Here is a 16,390-nt window from a genome sequence, read left to right as displayed (position 1 = left end):
ATTATAGTAGATAGCTGACGGAATAGAACGAAGGCAGTGATAGAACATGGCAGCGATACGATGGAGCACTGCAAAGCATCAGAAAGGAGATTCACCAGACGGTCTTCAACGACTCCTCCAATTCTAAGTCAGGGCACACGTTTCTACCAATAAAACGGAAACAGCCTCCCTCCATGCCTCCATGGGTGACATGAGCAGTGCTGACTGAGACACGCTCGAGTCGGATGCAACAGCAGAAGTTTCAAAACAGACCTGCGTGTGTGTGTGTGTCAGGGGGCGGGGTGGGAAGAGCTTTGTAGTCTGTATTCTCTGAAAATATGTGCTAAAGTGAACAGAGATGCAACACGGAGAAACCCAAAACGGAATGCGACCCTTGGTTTCAGCTCTCCAGCAGCAGGACCTCAACGGAGCCTTTGTTCAATATTTGGCACACTGTTCCCAAGGCAGTAATGGTCCATTTGGGGAGACATCTGACACCCTCAGGGAAACTGGACTTGGAAGAAACAGTGGGACCAGCCCATGCGGGAGAAACAGCGATGGTGTGTTCTTTGACCCAGCAAGGCTGTTCCCTGCATACCAGGATGCTTCTACCAAACAAAGATCCTTTGGAAAAGAAAGAGCAGCTCCTGGCTGATGCTGGTTATGAGCAGACTCTTTTATGTGCAAGGTAGTTGTGAGAAATTGGCTCCTATTAAATGTCAGATGACTGTGTTGATTTGATTTTGTATAGTGGCATAATTTTATAACAAGTCAGATAAGTACCAAGAACAGTACATTTACTTGGAGCCAGAAAGCCTGGGAATGAGCCTCAGCTCTAACGACGACAACATCAGCCCTGCTCATCATCTAACATGACCCCCAGAACACTCCTCTGAGGTAGGTGTTAATATTAACCCCATTCCGCAGATGTGTAAACTGAGGCACAGAGACGTGGAGTAACGTCCCTAAGTTTACAAAGCTGGAAAGTGTCAGATCTGCGATTCTGACTCAAGCCTCTCAGCTCTCGAATCGCTGTGTTTTACGAACCGAGGGGCCTCAGTGAGCTGACTTACTCCTGAGGGACAGTTTCCAAATATTTTAAACATACCTAATAATGCTTACAGGACTTAAGGGAGAAGCACATGAATTCATTCGACAAGAGTTTCTGGAGAACTGGGGGTGTTCATTGAGTGTACTGCATATCAAAGAGAACTTTCCCAGAATAATCTCTGGTACATACATGTGTTTATTTAGTTGAATGGGAGAGTGACTATGTCATCCTTTGCCTATCACAGCACACAACACACCCACGCCCCCAAATAATGCTTCCAGTCCACAAATACTGAATCTCCATTTTAAGACATCCCCCCCCCACCCCAGGCCGCCTGGGTGGCTGAGTCGGTTAAGCGTCCGACTTTGGCTCAGGTCATGATCTCGCGGTTCGTGGGTTCGAGCCCCGCATTGGGCTCTGTGCTGACAGCTCGGAGCCTGGAGCCTGTTTCAGATTCTGTGTCTCCCTCTCTCTCTGCCCCTCCCCTGCTCACGGTCTGTCTCTCTCTGTCTCTCAATAATCAATAAACATTAAAATATTTTTAAAAAGAAAGAAAAGAAAAGAAATCCCCCCAGGGGGTGTAGCTTTGGTGGGAGGTGGGTCCCACTTCCCACTATGGAAATCTGTGGGGAGAGATTTCTCTCCCAGCAGCGCACCCCCCACAGCCACCCCGTGGTAGGAGTCTAATGAGGTGAGCTAGCCGTGCTACCCTTGGACAGTTAATGGCCCTTTATAATCACTGGGGCCCCAGCATGGAGACCAGGCTCTTCTGGCAGCTCTGCCCATGTCTCCAGACTTCCTCCAGCCTTCATCCATTTCCCAGCCGCAGTCAGTTCCCAGGGAGCCCTGGCCTCCCTTTGCAGCAAAGGGGAAATACCCCTCACTTGCACGACTGCAACAGCCTCTGAACCTTCCTCCCTGCTTCTACCCTTGCCTGTCCTACAGTCAACTTTCCAGCCAGCATTTTAAATATAAATCAGATCAAGCCACTTTCCAGCTAGTTAGCTACCATTCACTGGCCCCAGCGTGCCTGGAGTCAATCCCAAACCTCTCCCCATGACCTTAAGGCCACACACACCGTCCCCGCCCACCCTGTGACCTACCTTCCTTTCACATCCCTCATGCACTCAGCCTCAGCCACCCTGGTAAGCGTGCGTCCTCCTGGGAACCTCTGCATAATGTCCCATCCACCTTGTGCCCTTTGTCAAGGGGCTCACTCCTTGACTTCATTTAGGATTGTGCTCAAATAGTATCTCTTCAAAGAGGTTTTCCCCACCAATGCTACTGAAAATAGCACCCTCGCCTAACCACTCACTCTCCTTTATTTTTTTTCATAGTATGTTTTGTGGCCTGAAATTCTGTTCTCCCTCCCTTCCTCTTTTCTTTTCTTTTCTCTTTTCTTCCTTCCTTCCTTTTCTTTCTTTCCTTTCTTTCTTTCTTTTTCTTTCACCCTCCTTTCTTTCTTTCTTTCTTTCTTTCTTTCTTTCTTTCTTTCTTTCTTTCTTCCTTTCTTTCTTTTCCACTTATAATCTGTTTCATCCTCTAGAACATAAGCTCTATAAGGGTATGGCTCTTGCTTTCCTGTTTTTCTAGGGCCTACAGCTGTGCCTGGCCTGTATTAAGATCACACACACAAGCATACAAACATAGATATACATGTAGATAGAGACAGGTATAAAGTTACATATATATATATGTATATATATGTGTGTGTGTATACATATATATATTCAATATAAACATATACTGAATGATTGAGTGAAGTGATTATTATAATACTACTGTGGTCAAAGATTTAATACCCAGTGATGATTAATTTTATGTGTCAATTTGACTGGCCTGTGACATGCTCACGTATTTGTGCAAATATTATTCTGGGTGTGTCTGTGAGGGTGTTTCTGGATGAGATTAACAGTTTAATTAGCAGACCGAGTAAAGGCATTGCCCTCCCCAGTGTGGGTGGGCCTCAGTGGATCCTTCGGATGCCTGAATAAAACAAAAGGTGGGTAAGGGAGAATTCATTCTCTCTGCCTAATTGCTTTCAAGCTGGAGCTTTGCTTCCCCTGCTCGGACAGGAAATGACACCGTCTGCTCTCCTTTGCCAGCTCTCCCGGATCTCTAGTTTACACATGACAGATCACGGGACATCACATCCTCCATAATCACATGACGCAATCCCTTAATCAATCTTCCTCCCTCTCTCTCCCTCTCTCCCTCTCTCTCTCTGTCTCTCTCTGCCACACACACACACACACACACACACACACACACACACCCCTCCTATGGGTTGTATCTCCCTGGAGGACCATTACGAATATAATACCTTTTATGTTTCTGGCAGCAATTACTCTGATCTTTAAAATGACTCATGATTAAAAGTATCATTCTATAGCAATTTAGAAACTTAAAAAAGACAAAAACTTGATAACCTCACTGTTCAAATCCAACTATTATTCATATTTTGTTTCATTTCCTTCCAGTATCTTCCTACACATACAATTGTGTTTTTCAAGATGTAATTATACTGCATATAATTTTATATCATTTTTCTATTAAATTATAGACATTTTCATCATTAGTTTAGTCTTCCTAACCAGCATTTTTAATACTCGCACAAGAGGAGAGTATGTGTGCCATAACTGACTTAAATTCCCCCCGCTTGTTGCAAATCTAATTTGTTTCCATTTTTCATTATTACGGTAATAAACATCTGCCTGCATAAAGCATTTTCCATATTTAGAATCACTTCCTTGGGATATATTGTCAAAAGCGGGACAATTGCATCGAAGTGTACAGATTTACTTAAGGCTCTGGCTACAAATTTCCAAAAGACCTTCCAATTTATATCCTCCCTAGCAGAATAAGAGAGTCCCCATCATATATACACACTGACCAGCACTGTGGGTCTAGGGTTCTTCTTTGGTTTTATAATGAAATGAAACAGTATATATTACCTGAATTTGTGTTTCTTCTGTTGCTACTGGATAATGGGGGGTGTCTTCTGACCTCTCCCTTGTTATTAACCTTCATATACACTTGCACGGAGATGCAATCGATTGCCTATTATGGCTTTGTATGTTTTAGTATGTTTAGGGCTGCTCATATCAATGCTTTTTTCCTCATAATTCTTTTTATTAGTATTGTCTCTTCTGTTTATATTTCTAGATGAATTCTGGGATTGTTCCGTTAAATTCCTAAAAAAAAAAAAAAAAAAATCCCTTCGGGATTGAGACAGGACTTGTTTAAATAAATGAAGTATTCCCACTGACCCTCAGTAAAGTCTTTCCCAGGAGGAAGTATCCTCGCAGTGGGAAGGTTCAGGAAGCCTCATGGTCTCCCTTTCTGGCTTCCCCAATGCATTCCGAGGCTTTCTCTTCCAAGCAACAGAACACCCAACAACCAAGTGGTCTGAACCACTGGCAGTGACTTATCCTCTCTCCAGGAGGAAATCCTCAGGCCAGGCTTTTCTACCTTAGCTCATCAGCTCCACAATGTCTCCAAAGTTTTATGTTCTCCCATGTGGTCCATCCTGAGTGGGTCAGCCACGGGGCTGTTGCAGCCCCAGATCACGGGCAGGCGCTCCTTCCTCTCATTAAGGAGGAAGGTGCTTCCCAGAAGCGCTCCAGGGGACTTTCCCATGCATCTCATTGGACAGTTGGTGTCACGTGATCATGCACTCTTCGATCTGTTGCCTGTGGAAGGACTTGCAGTAATTGGTTGTGGCCACTCAATAGTCACATGATGAGGCTGGGGCATGGTGTCTTCTCAGAGCACTTTTAGAGGGTAAACATGAAAATAAAATAAGGGAGCTGGGCTACCCTGGTGGCCCAGTTGGTTAAGGGATCGACTTCGGCGCAGGTCGTGATCTCATGGTTCCTGAGTCCATCCCTGGGTTGGGCTCTGGGCTGACAGCTCAGGGTCTGGAGTCTTCTTCGGATTCTGTGTCTCCCTCTCTCTCTGTCCCTCCCCTGCTCATGCTGTGTCTCTGTCTTTCTCTCAAAAAATGAATAAACATTAAAAAATAAAGAAATAAATAAAATAAGGGAGAGTCGGAGGCAGGCTGTTAGGTAACAATGGCTGTGCCCCCAAGACTTCCTCAAACTGTCCTTTGGAAAACACAGAGGATACAGCCTTGCTAAGGTGTGGATCCTGATTTTGCTGGTCTTCAGGCTTATGTATGGGGGGACAAAATATGCTATACAAAACTAGGTATGGAAGAATATTTAAAATGAGAAAAAAATGTGTAAATTATATATTTTAAAAATCTAACAAATTACCACAAATACCACAAACACTACAAAATACTACGTTTTAGTCATCTGCCCTACCCACCTAAAACAAATTTTAAATTGGCTTAACTCATAGTTCTGAAGAATATACAAAATTAGGTCAAACACAAAAGCAATTCAAAGCATTGTACTTAGCTGCAGAACTGTGTGCAATCAAATTACTGTTGTGTTACCTACACGGATGTATCGGTGTGCGTGTACAAAACTTGGGTCACGGGAACATCAGTGTCTTTACAAGACTTCACTTCATCACTGGCCATTTTGAGTGCTCTTTTATCTGGAATGTCCAACTTCCCTTGGGGCAACACATCAGCTCTGTGCATGCTGGAATGCACAGATGTGGCTTCCTGGGCCCGTGTATTCCCTGTTTGATACTCATGGTAGTTTTCTACTCCTGTGTAACCAACTATCAGAAACTTACGGTTTCAAACAACCCAAATCATTGCCTCATGATTTCCCTGCGTCCAAAGTTCAGGCGCAGTGTAGCTGGATTCTCCACTCAGGGTCTCACCAGGAAGGAAACAAGGTGTTAGCCGGGATGGCGGGTCTCTTTCGGGGCTTGGGGTCCACGTCCAAACTCCGTGGCTTCACGGGTTATTGACACGATTCATTGTCTTGCACCAATAGGGCTGACTGAGCTGTCAGCCCGAGACTACTATCAGCATCAAGAGGCTGCCGGCGGGTCCTTGCCACGTGGTCCCAGTAAGAATTTCACAACATGGATGTTCGCTTTCTGCCAAGCCAGCTGGAGAACATCTCTGTGGTTTTCTCGTCTGCAGTCAGCCAGGGGAAAAATCTGTGCTTCCAAAGGACTTGTGTGGTTAGGTTGGCCCCTGCACCTCCCCCTGAATAATCTCCATATTTAAAAAAAATTTTTTTTAACGTTTATTTATTTTTGAGACAGAGAGAGACAGAGCATGAACGGGGAAGGGGCAGAGAGAGAGGGAGACACAGAATCGGAAGGAGGCTCCAGGCTCTGAGCCATCAGCCCAGAGCGCGACGCGGGGCTCGAACTCGCGAACCGCGAGATCGTGACCTGAGCTGAAGTCGGACGCTTAACCGACTGAGCCACCCAGGTGCCCCAATAATCTCCATATTTAAAGTCAGCTGATTTGGTAGCTTCATTGCGTCTGCAAAATCCCATCACGGCAGTACCTAGATTAGTGTTTGATTGAATAGCCGGAGAAAGGTGTGTGTAGACCAGCGCCAGGTTATATATTTTTTTAATATTTTGGGGCTCCATTTTTAATACTGCCTACAGAAGCATTATTTGTTACACGCTTGTGCCTTACAGATGCAGCGATTCTACCATATTTTATAGTGTGATTCCCTTCAGGACGATAGCAGTCCATTATCGTGTATCTTCCAAACAGAAAAGCTTCTATTTTGCCTATGCATTGATGAGTACTAAATTCTCTGTTGGTGATTTCACGTGACAAGACTGAAAGAAGTTCCCAGAGATTAGTTTCTGGCTCTACCCATTTCAAACTTTGTTTTGTCTTCACTACCTTTGTCTTCTGAAAAAAAAAAAAAACAAAAACAAAAAAACATGTTCTTTGGTCGAATGAGATCGGGCTGCGTGTCAGACCTCCTTCCAGCAGGTAGCAGCCCTCAGTTCCTCATCCACAATTCTGAAATCTAGAAAGCTCTGAACCAATGCTTTACCTAACTCCGATGGTGGCAAAACAGCTTGAATTGAAGTGGGGCTACCTACGGCCCTTGTTATCTCAGTGTTCACTTTTACACGCATCTCTGGGGAAGTGTTAGTGGTTGGTTGTGAGGGTGCTAAGGAGTCTTAAGACACAGCTTTCTAAAATTCTAAATTCTGGGGGCGCCTGGTGGCGCAGTGGGTTAAGCGTCCGACTTCAGCCAGGTCACGATCTCGCAGTCCGTGAGTTCGAGCCGCGCGTCAGGCTCTGGGCTGATGGCTCGGAGCCTGGAGCCTGTTTCCGATTCTGTGTCTCCCTCTCTCTCTGCCCCTCCCCCGTTCATGCTCTGTCTCTCTCTGTCCCCAAAATAAATAAAAAACGTTGACAAAAAAAATTTAAAATTCTAAATTCTGGAAAACAACCCCAAAAGCCTAAATCCTCTGATCGTAAAGATTTTAGATAAGACAGTGTAGACTATTGTTAAAGACTAGGAGACATTGTACTGCAAAACTTTTTAACTGGCAAATGAACATGATTATTTGCTCAGGGAAAGGTGCCTTCCGTCTATTCTGACACCAACTGGTGTCTTGCCATTCCATTCTGGCACTGCTGACTCAAGAATTAATGCATAGCCTACAAGTGTAAAGGGCATGGCTCCCAAAAGACTATGCTCATTTCAGACACCAGCCACAAGTGAAGGTAAGTGCCTAAGCCACACACACTTCTGACCAAATGGCTACAGTTTGGGGGTTCCCATGACCCCTTCCGATCTGACAGTTTGCTAGAACGATTTACAGAACTCAGGAAGGTGCCATACTTATAATTGCAGTTGTATTATAAAAGATACAATTCAGGAACAGCCAAATGAAGACACAAATGAGGAAAGGACTGGGAGTCCCGAATGCAGAGCTTCTGTGCTTCTTCCCCATGAGATCAGGACACGTCACCCTCCCGGCACATTGATGTGATACCCAACCAGGAAGCTTCAATAAGCTTTATGGAGGCATGACTGATTAAATTGCTGGCCACATCATTAAACTCCTTATCCAGCCCCTGCCCTTCTCCAGAAGTCAGGCTAGCTCCAAGTCTCATCCCTCTAATCTGTGGTCAGTCTTTCCGGTGACCAGTTCCCACCCTGAAACTATCTAGGGGCCAGCCATGAGTCATCTCGTTAGCATTAATTCAGATGTGGTCCAAGGGATGCCTTAATAACAGACACTTTTATCACTTGGGGAAATTACAAGGATTTCAGAAACTCTGTGCTAGGAACATTGGATAAAGATCAGGCAAATTAGTAGACAACTTCAACTCATGTCTGTTAACATTCCTAGAATGTTCTTCCTTTACCACTAGTGGGGCTACTACCTAAGATTAATGGCCCAGTTTCTCTTTTTTTTTAAATTTTATTTAATGTTTATTTATTTTTTAGAAAGAGAGAGACAGAGCACAACCAGGGCAGAGGCAGAGAGAGAGGGAGACACAGAGTCCGAAGCAGGCTCCAAGCTCTGAGCTGTCAGCACAGAGCCCGATGAGGAGCTCGAACTCACAAACAGTGAGATCATGATCTGAGAAGAAGTCGGACACTTAACCCACTGAGCCACTCAGGTGCCCCAGTGGCCCAGTTTCTGACTCCTATTCTTCTGTTGATATGACACCCAATTGAAAGAAAAACTCTTAGGATGTCCCCATTGAGTTAGTGCTCAGCTCGAATTCCTTTTCTGCCCCTGGGTGGGGAACAGGGAGATTTTTATTCAAATCATATTAATATTTCAGTAAAGATGTATAAACATACACACTTCTTTTGATCAAAATTATTGCTTCATATTTTATGGTTAACTGTCATTCTACTTTTGATTTATATTTTCCTTACGTTTTCAAACTAGCAATTGCTAGCTTAAAGGAACGCCACTAATTTGTATACATTTATCTTCTTTCTGGCCTCTTTACCCATAAACTGTTATTAATTCTAAAAGCATCAAAATCGATTCATTTGGATTTTTGTAAGTGCTAAATCATAGCGTCCTCACATAACGATATCCCTCACATAACAATATACTCATAACTCTTACATCTGGTTAAAGCCTTATTAAGCTGTCCAGGACATATAGAATACAATTAAATAATAATTGGGATGCTAGAAGCTTGGAGCTTGGTTTTATTCTTGATTTCAATGCAGGAACTTCTAGCATTTTATCATTAAGCACAATGTCGGCTATTTGGGAATCTACTTTGTCACATTAACAATGTATACTTCAAGTTCTTTCATATTCAACACTTGTATTATTAATAGATGTTAAGTTTTATTTATGGCCAGTGAACATCACTAATCTTCACACATTATTTATTTTAAGAAGACTGGTAACAGAATGTGCTTTGTGAGTTTTTTTGTATAAAAGGATGATGTGAAATTATTATTCTAGAATGTGGGATCATCTGTAACAGATAATTCTATCACATATATAAAGCCTCAGTTAAAGAACTCCTCCGGGGGCACCCGGGTGGCTCAGTCGGTTAAGCGACCAACTCCTGATTTCAGCTCAGGTCATGGTTTCAGCTTGTGGGTTCGAGCCCCACATTAGGCTCTGTGCTAACAGTGTGGAGCCTGCTTGGGATTCTCTCTCTCTCTCTCTCTCTCTTTCTCTCTGCTCCTTCCCTGCTCATGCTCTCTCTCTCTCTCTCTCTGTCTCTCTCTCTCAAAAATAAATAAACTCAAATAAAAATCTCCTCGAGATCTTTTTACAGATATCTTTATTGCATATTCTCTACTTAACTATTGGACTCAAGATTTGGAGGCCTGCAGTGGGTGGAGCCTGATAAACTGCCTGGTCTACTCCAACACTTTGTAAACAGTGAATATAATGTGCTATAATAGCATCTGAACTGTTTCAGGAAACAAATGTTCTACTACAGCCGGGGTCAGGAAACCAGGGCCCGTTGGCCAAAGCCCACCCATCCACCACCTGGTTTTATAAATACAGTTTATTGGAACACAATCACTTATGCCTATTCATTACATACAATCAGTGGTTATTATCATATTATACGAAGAGTTCAGCGACTGAAACAGACTATATGGCCCACATAGCCTAAGATATTTATTATTTAGGCCTTACAGAAAAAGGTGCCTACCCCTGTTCTAGATACCAACTAGTATTCTGAGAGAAAAAAAAAAAAAAAAAAATGGGAAGGACCTTCCGCCGTCAGGTAAGTCCAAGAAGTAGCACATCTCTTCATGAAAATTTCAATTTTATGCTCACAAGAAAAAAATCTGGAGTTCTGCCTAAGTATAAACACACACATACGTGTACAAGCTCACGCATATATATCAACTTGATTTTACACTATTACTTTGCAAATTTTTTTTTTTTTTTTTTGAGCTACAAATCCGTTTCCCCTTGAAGAACTATGCCTACCTCTCGGCTCACTACTCGTGGTGCAGTCGTTATTGCTTTCCTGGTTACTGGCAGATACTCGTGTATTTTGTCATCTTATCTCTCCCCTCCCTTGATCTTCTGATCTGTTTGATGGCTTTTTTAAAAAAAGTACTTTTAAAACTTTGCTTCTTGTTCCTTTCTAATCCGTCTGCCTCAACAATTATTTGTAGCGACCGTGGCTGCTGCTATAGTCCGTTTCTGTTCTGCTCATTCACATACCTGCAATACTTCCAAAGCAGCTACGTGGGAGGCTCCAGGAGCAGAGGACGTTTCTTGGGAGTCGGGCAAAGGAGGAGCGGTCCCACCCACACTTTCACCTTTGGCAAGTTCCTTGACTCCTATCAGGTGACTTTCCTCTTTTGTAAACTAGAAATAAGAATATCTCCTTCAGCGAATTGGGAGGATGATCTGAGTTAATGCTTGGGATGTGGCCGGCCTGGTTCCAGCAACGTAGCAGATGCTTATGAAGGGTCAGTATTCTGCTACAGAATTGCTGCTGACACCATCGAGAGAGATGGTTTTCGATTGAGGCTATCCATGGGAGGCAACGTACGGCAGTGGTTGAGAAATATGGATGTTGGAACCAGAGATTTCAATAGCCCAGGTACCCCGTTTTCTGCCTCTATGGCAAGTGAGTTTCTCAACCTCTCCCATCACCTGGAAAATGAAGATAACCATGTGATTATACATGTGACTGTACGCGAGGATTAGTGAGATTAGTATGAAAAATGCTTGACGTCCCAACAGTGAGAATTATTGTATGTATTAACATTATGGTCATAGAGGCATCGTGCTATCGTAAAGGGAATGGAGACTTAAGAGGTTAAGGGATGCAGCTTCTAGTCCTAACTTCACCACTAACCTCCTGTGTGTCCATATCTGGTTATCTAACTTATCTGAGCTTCTGTTTTACGATCCTTTCATTGTAGGTTTGAGACAGACATTGCTATACATTTTAGAGCATCTTTGGGGCAAAGCATATTTTCACATTCTTGGTTTCACTTTGTAATGCTGACAGTATATCTAAGTTTGTACAAAATAAGGCTTTAGGATGACAATATACCTAGATCAGAACCACTTTTTTCCTTTAGCTCTGGTCTCTCCCATGCAGCCAAATCATTTCCAATGTCCACAAAAGGGGTCCTTGTCAGGCGCTGTTTTCATTAGCAAACAAATGTTCCAACTTAATTGGCTTCTGGGCTAATGACTGTAATTTGACAAGGTAATTAACCAGTGCTCACGAAGTTTCTAAGTTATTCTATGCACTTCCATCTTTACTTGGCCTGCATTCACTGTTCTGCATGCGGGTGTCCCTGGGGCTTTCCAAGCCACTGAGGATCAAGGGGACAGACTCCATCACTTGCCTCAAGGCCCCTCTTGAGTTCATAGCTGGGTTATTCCCACACTGGACTGAAGGTTTCCCTAGTTTCATGCCTTACCTCCAGTATAGCCGCTGGGTCCTCCCTTGGGCTGAGATTTTTTGTCCTTTAAATGACTTTGGTATGAATAGAAGCACTTTTGAGGAATGGGAATCTGGCCAAGAAAAATCACCAGGAAAAAGCAGACGTGTGAATGGTAGAGGCAAGCAAGTGATAGCAGCTCCCAGTGAAATTTGCCTCTGGAGTGACTCTGGCCTACCTGTCACCACACCTGTTTGCTGTCCTTAGAAAAAGTTAATTTAAGACATCTATTGGTTCACCTGGCCCAATAGAATGTACCCTATGGGAGTAGCAATGTGACACTAATTTGTGGCAAAGAAAGAACTTCATCCAAAAAGACTCAAATGCAAGACTGGATCACTTAAGAAATAACTGAGAATTAAAATTCTGATGTTTACTCCCTGTAAGTCACTATTCTGAAAAATATGTGAGCACGGCTTTAGGTCACATTTTTACTACGCAAATTTTTTGCTATTTTTTTTCTCTTCTAGGTCCCTTTGGGTCAGAAGAAAAATTGGGGAGTTGTTGTGGAGTGTGAAATATACTCTATCCTCCACTTTCCTTTTTACCATTATTTTTATTATATGTACAGTACCTTAGGGTAGAAATTCTAATTCTGAGAATTTATTAGAGGGAAATAATCATATAAGTACTAACAACAATAATAATGATCATTAAAAATTCTTGTGCCTAGTGTTTGTGAGGGTTTGGGCTAACCACATTATCTGCCTCATTTATACCACCTTTGTAACCAAACATTGAAGTGCATTTTATTGTCCCCTCCACCCCATTTTTATAGAAGAAGAAATAAAATTTGGAAAGGATAAGTACATTGCCAAGGTCATACAGCAAGACAAAGGAAGTGAGAACTTGTGGTTTACCGAACTCCTAGTAACTCTGATACAGTTGTGATGCATTTAACTGTATACTGAGTATTGAATATAAAAATAAAGAAATAAAAGACTGGAAGATATAAATACTAAACTGTTCATAGTATTTGACTCTAAGCAGTGAGATGATTTTCACCTCCTTCTTATTTTCCAAATTTTCTTAACCATTAATATATATATTCCCTAACACTCTCACACTTTCTCTCTTTAAATATTTCTCCCCAATTACTCTTATTTCCAGCAAATGGTCCAGCCACCTACGCAAAAGAAAACAAAACAGCTAGGTGCTGTCCTAGGCTCCTCTCTTTCTCTTGACCTCACAAGCCCCATCAATAAAGTTATACTCCCAAATATCTCTGGTGGTCTCCCCTTCTCTCCATTTCCAGGAATATCACCCTCATCTTTCTTGACTATTCCCACTGTCTTCACCATATGGTAGCAAGAAGGATATTCTGAAAATGTAAATCAGAATAAGTTTCTTCCTCTCCTAAGATCCTTGCATAGCAAGTAGAATAAAATGCAAATAAAATCCACGGCCGTGTCCCGTCAAGGCTCTCTATGTGTCACTGATTCCTGATTCTTCTCCAAATTCTCTTCCTGCCATTTTCCCATCCCTCAATAAACCTTGTCAAAATTTTCCCCACAGTCTTCAGACATGCTAGAACTTTCTCTCACATGCTGTGGCACCTGCTGTTTCCAAGGCCACGGATCTCATGACCTGGCTCTTGAGGGGCTGATTCTTAGTCAACTCCTGTTCATTCTTCATGTTTCTGCTAAGACGCCTCTTCCTCAGAAAGGACTCCCTGGCCATTCTATCAAAAATGGGTTCCTCATCCCATTGTGTTCCCAAAGAACGCTGCTGTGTGCTCCTTCCACTGTTTGAAATTATTTTGTGTTTCCGTTTCTTTTCTTGTTCATTACCGGCCTTCTTCCAGAAGATAGACACATCGTGAGAGAAGGGCCCTTGCCTTTCTTATCCCGTGCCTGGCACAGACCCTGGCTGCCAGCAGTGCTCAGTAATCACCACCAGCAGAACTGTATTTTGCCGGGGACACACACTACCCATGGGGCAAGCTCAAACAGTTTCAAACCATTACAAATTTACTCGTGAAACAAGGGCATGACTCCATGGGAGTCAGGGACCAACAGGACACCTGGGAGTCTTCGAAGTTAACTTCTGTGTAGAAGACATCATCAGTTAAAGCACAAGATGCAAATGAGCCTATCTGAAGTTTCCATATATGTTAAGACATAATAGCAACTGCAGAATGGTTTACAACCTTGAGCGGCCAAAGATTTTTTTCACAAGAGTATTTGACCGCTGACATTGTATGGCAGTATGAAGGCATAGCAGTAATTAAAAAACAGACTCTCAGTCAGTTTTAGCACTGATTTTAGCTTGTCTTCAGATAATAGACTCTGTCGTTACCTGAACCAGGATGAGTGCCTCCCACTGCTGGGATGAATTGGGGCCCACTGACCATTCACAACTTCTACAGCCTGTGTCTGTCCTGCTGTGGGTCCTGCTCAGGCTGCTATGACTTGGGCTCCCTCTTCTAGAAAACAGGTATACTTCATGGCTTCCTTATTGGGTTTCTGTGAGAATTAAATAAGAAGGGAGCATAATATTTTAAATGTTTGGTAATCGCATTATGCCATTTTGAAGGGTAGAGATGGTCGTATTAATCTTTTTATGTTAAGCAATAAACCAATGGTAGGAGCTTCACTGACATTTATACAAATGATGACAGTGAATCTTGTCTTTTTAGCCTCACTCATTCCACAGAGGGTCCTTAGGACCTCAGAAAATGTTTGCTCAAAGGCGTTATGAAAGATCAGGCATCGTCCCCACCAAATCTTCCCCTGAGTTGCCCTTCAGATAGGCCCTGGGTTCCTGGATTGGGTCTCAGGCAGTAAGAAGAAAGGATTTTCATCTCAAGTTCTGGTCTACAGAGGGACCTTACCACCTTAACCATTGTATCTGCTTTTGCCTTGCGTCAGCTTTCTGTTGGAAAAGCAAGGTGGACAGAGCAGGGAGCTGAAGGCAGCTGGACAGGAGTTCCAATCCCAGTGCTGTTTCTTATGGGCTGTGTGACTTTGGGCATTTTACTCAACATCTCTGAACTTAACTACTTCTGCCCACCAACGGAGGAAATACACTCCTTTTCATGGGCTTACCATGAGAATCAAATAAAATAGCATTCCATACCCAACATGATGTCTAGAACACAGTCAATGCCCAATAAATATTAATTTGTTAATGTCTTCTTTCAAGGCTTTTTTGTGGGAAGAGAGTGGGAGAAGGAGGGAAGGAGGAGAAGAAAGACAGTCTCAAAAGACAAATCATGTGATGTCTGCAGAACACAGCAGGTTTCTTGGAAAAGCCATAAAGAGCAAGAAGCAGCACTCAGCCCAGGCTGTGTCCATGACCACGGGCTAAACCCTGCTGTTTGCAGATGGGGAATTCTGGAATGGCAAATATTAGACCAAGGCAAACGGGGCTTTTGTGACTTTCTTTGGGGCTCCTTTCTGAGGAGTGTCACTTTGTGTGCCAGCTCTCCACCTCCGTCTGTTCCCTGGCCTCCGGAATGTGGCCCCCACAGCAGAGCCTGAATCGTTACCAGGGCAATGACGATATCCTTGGCTCAGAGTGTGCTGATGTGGGCTTGAATGGCTGGTCAGGGCTTAATGACCAGGAACTCCTGATGTTCAAGGGCAGCGCTGGCATTAAGACGGTATGAAAGCTGGCAGCCCCATGGAGATTTGTTCGCTCCTTCCCCCCACATTCAGAATTTCAATTTACTTTTATCTCTATGCATCCAGGTCAGGAGCCATAGGGCTTTTGGTCATGGTATTAGGTGGCATATCTCTGACTCTGAAAGATCCTGTTATGCACTGAGTGTTTGTGTCCCCCCAGATCCATACGTTGAAGTCCTAACCCCCAATGTGATGGTATTAGAAGGTGGGTCCTTCGGGAGGTAATTAGATTCAGATGAGGTCACGAGGATAGAGCCCCCATGATGGGATCTCTTATAAGAAGAAATCAGCGAGCGTTCTCTCCTTCTCTCAGCCATGTGAGGATAAGCAAGGAGGCAGCCTCCTGCAAGAAAGCTCTCTCCAAGAACTAAATAGGCCAGCACCTTGATCCTGGACTTCTTGGTCTCTAAAAGTGTGAGAAAATGCATTTCTGTTATTTAAGGCACCCTTATCGTATTTTGTTATAGCAGCCAGAGCTAAGGTAGCTCCTTAGAAATGTGTGTTTTCTGGGGTCACATATGCCTGGGCTCCAATCCCGGCTCTGGGGCTTCACCCCACTTTTCTGAGCCTCAGTTTCCTTGAAGAGTGGAAAGGGACAAGAAACAGAGAAAAGAGTGTTCCACTTACCTCTTTCTAATGAACCACCCCAAAACTTGGCTTAAGACAGCAATTATTCTCTCTCATAGTTCTGTGGGTTGACTGGGCTCAGTGGGGCGTCCTCACTTGGGGTGTCTGGAAATGCACTCATCTGAAGGTTGGACATCCAGACGGCTCCTCCTGTGTGGTGTTATATTATGCTAGCTCTCATCTGGCAGCTCAGTTAGGACTGTTGACCTGAGAGCCTATGGGTGGCCTCTCCGTGTGGTGTGAGCTGATCGCAGTGTTGTGTATCCCACAGGAAA

The sequence above is a fragment of the Panthera pardus genome, unplaced genomic scaffold, assembly GCF_024362965.1.
Source record: "Panthera pardus isolate Hobbes unplaced genomic scaffold, ASM2436296v1 HiC_scaffold_13, whole genome shotgun sequence".
In the NCBI taxonomy this organism is placed as follows: Eukaryota; Metazoa; Chordata; class Mammalia; order Carnivora; family Felidae; genus Panthera; species Panthera pardus.
Note: the sequence above shows the minus strand (reverse complement) of the source record.